This window comes from Sinocyclocheilus anshuiensis, unplaced genomic scaffold (assembly GCF_001515605.1).
Source record: "Sinocyclocheilus anshuiensis isolate Anshui unplaced genomic scaffold, SAMN03320099.WGS_v1.1 scaffold670, whole genome shotgun sequence".
NCBI classification, from domain to species: domain Eukaryota; kingdom Metazoa; phylum Chordata; class Actinopteri; order Cypriniformes; family Cyprinidae; genus Sinocyclocheilus; species Sinocyclocheilus anshuiensis.
This window is the reverse complement of record NW_015546062.1, coordinates 1,143,484-1,146,904: the sequence shown is the minus strand read 5'-3', so window position 1 is coordinate 1,146,904 and position 3,421 is coordinate 1,143,484.

Here is a 3,421-nt window from a genome sequence, read left to right as displayed (position 1 = left end):
AGGCCCGGTTTCACAGACAGGGCTTAGACTAAACCAGGATTAGGCCATAGTTCAATTAAGACATTTAACTAATTTTTATTAACATGCATTAGAAAAAACATTACTTGTTTGCATCTTGAGACACAACAAAGGCACTGATATATTTCAAGATCAGTCAGTGCAAGTTTCTTTCAGTTAAAACAGCTCAGATTTACACTTTATTCTGGGACTAGGTTTAAGCCTTGTCTGTGAAACCGGGAGAATGACTATTTTTGTTTGAAGTCTACATATAAAATAGCTACCAAAATAAATGTTGGTAACTGCAGTTTGACTAAAAACAATGACTAAAAGTTGACAAAAATGCACTGATTTTTCTTCGACTAAAACTATGAAAGACTCAAATGACTAAAATGTGACTAAGACGATTAAGCATTTTCGTCTCAAGATAAAGACTAAGACTAAATAAATAATGCCTGTCAAAATTAACACTGCACCACACTTATGTTTTTTAAAGTTAATCTGATTTTAACTTGATGCTTTGTTTTATATGGTGCTCATGATGACAAATACATGTAAAAATATTACAAAATAGCAAAAATGACTGCTACAGAAATTTATAGACTACTCACTGATTTACTGCAACAATAATTTAATGTCAAACATGATCTTAGGGGCTTTCCTCAAAATAAATTAATCATAAATTATTAATTAGACTAATTACCATTTACATAACATTTTAAATTGAGTGACAGCCCTATAACAAACTAATTCATTAGACTGTTTAAACCTAATAATCATATGTAGTAAGTACAGATCAATGTAAGTGCAGATTATACCTATACCAAACACCCAAAGAAACTCATCCTGCTCCAAAGTCAAGGCTGGAAATGGCGCAACGGGTCAACAAACAGAATAAAACATGCTACTGCATTAAAAAAAAAGGAAAATTCAGACAGCAAGAGCTGAGTGGCAGTTATGCTTGCAGGTTGCAGGACACTTTAATGGGCAGAGTCTTTGTACCCACCCAACCATTACTCCCATAGGGCAAGGAATAGTAGCAGTGCATTGTTATTCATGAAATGCTGTGTGTGCTGTGCTACAGATTTAAAACACGGCCAGACACGAGACACAGCTGTAACAGAAGCACCGCGGTTGTGATGAAAAATGAAAAAGAGGGTCAAAAGACAGAGAAGCATGACTCCCCATTACTGTAGAAGAGAAGAGCCTCAGGCAAACGCATAATGTAACACTAAATGTCTGTCTGTTACATTTGCACAGCCCTAAAGCAAGTTCAGGCCTTTCATCTGCCTAGTATGCAGATGACAATCTGAATGGAACAACGTGAGAAACAAAGTTAAAATCTCTAACCCAGTTTGCTCTGGAGAGCGCAAAAATTATTCAGGCACTTGAAATCCACATATTACAATTCCTGTTCTGTAAGTTATGTTTCCTAATTAACTTGTGAAATGAAAGCGAGGTGTCTGCTATATTACATGTTTTAAAGTCTCTTCTGTCCCTTTGAAAAGACAACAATCCTGGCATGCTAATGGGACTCAGAGCAATGACACAATGTCTCCTTTCTGGAACACAGTCCCAAAATTTCACTGTCCTGACTTTGACTGTAGCATTAGCATTCCATGTGAGCTCTCTCCTGAGATTTCTCCTTCAAAAGCAAGGGGACAGTCAGTGTTCTGTATCCAGACAGCGGTCTCAATGTCCCACTGTGGCTCTGCACTACCTGATAGACAAGCTCTAAGACTAAAAGATAAAAGATCTCAGACCTGGTCCCTCTCGCTCTTTTTCTCTCTGGATCCACTCTTCTAGTATTGATGCAGCTCAACTGCAGGAACATGCTACCTACAGATTGTAGGAAATAGCAGGAAATAGAATGAGAAAAGGAATCAAGAAGAGAATTTCATTGAAAAGACAATCACTGATGGCCACCGGCTTTTGTGGATACTGGTGTTCCTTACAGGCCTCTTACACTACCGTCAAAAATTTGGTTTCTCCTTACGTTTTGCAATTTATTCTTGTGACGGCAAAGATGAATTGTCTCCAGTCAGTGTCACATGATCCTTCAGAAATCATACTAATATGCTGATTAGAATTTTTATTATCAATGTTGACAACAGTTGTGCTATTTTTGCACAAACCACAATATGTTTTTTTTATATATTTTAGCATTCTTTCATACATAGACATTTCAAAAGAACAGCACTGATGTGAAATCAAGTCTGTCACTTTTGATTATTTTAATGCATCACTGATGAAAACTATGAATGAAAACCACAAACTATCAAATGTTAGTGTAACTACCTTAATTAAACTGAATTTCCAAAACACATGATGGTACACTAATGAGTGAATGAATGATGTAGAAAATTCTTAGAAATTGTACGCATTTAATTAAATGTGAAATTTTGAAGTAAAGGACTGCAATAGTATTTTCTTATAAAATGTATACTCTGATCATCTTTATATTACTTACAACTTTGAAACCATCGCCACCAGCACCCCCCTCCCCCTTTTTTTTTTTTTTTTTTTTTTTACAGTGGATAAGGAGAAATATTAATATTCATGATGAAAACTATACCTGATTAATCAGTGAGACAGCAAGCATATCAGCAGGTCTATTATGATTAAAATTAGAGGTATCACACTAAACAAAACTGCTGCTAAATAGCACTAAAAGTGGTTCATTGGATTGTAATCATAGGGGAACCAATTTAAGTGCTATACAGCACCTTTGTCAAATGGTGCTATGTAAAACCATAAGAGGAATTCTTAGATTTTAGATATGTTACTCCACTCGCATACGTTTGCTATTATGGGAATTTACTACAATGGCAACAACTGTTTTGAATCACTTTTATGCTTTTCTGAGGTTCAAAAGTATTGTGTGGAGTGTGTATTTCCCTTATAGGGGAGCCTTGTGGGCATAGTGTTGAGATTCACGTTATCTTCAGGAAATACACTTTATTTTAATGCCATTTTTAATCCTTTCCCCAACTAAACTAAGGGTGGGTTGCACCAACAAGGATTAATTTAAGTAAAGTTTAGAGCTAATCAAGGATTTGTTGATCTGGGTTTTATTTTAAATCGAGTTGTGTTGCACCACTTAATTTTAAACACAGATTAACAAATCAGGGATTAGAACTCTAATCTGCGATTAAAATCCCCATCTACGATCAAATTTATCCACCATGATGGATTTCGCCATTGCAATTACACAGGAACAATGCTAATATTCCTAATTTTTCTTTGCTTACTACCAACCTCTCTTTCTGACATAAAATGTTGCTCGTGTCAAAAAAAGGAAATAAACTTGTAAAATATCTGCCGTTTTAATAAACTGCTATCGTTATTCAAACGGCTGATCAAGCAAGCAATGAATACATTTCTGGCAGTGCATACGGATTTCATAATCCTGGAAATATATTTA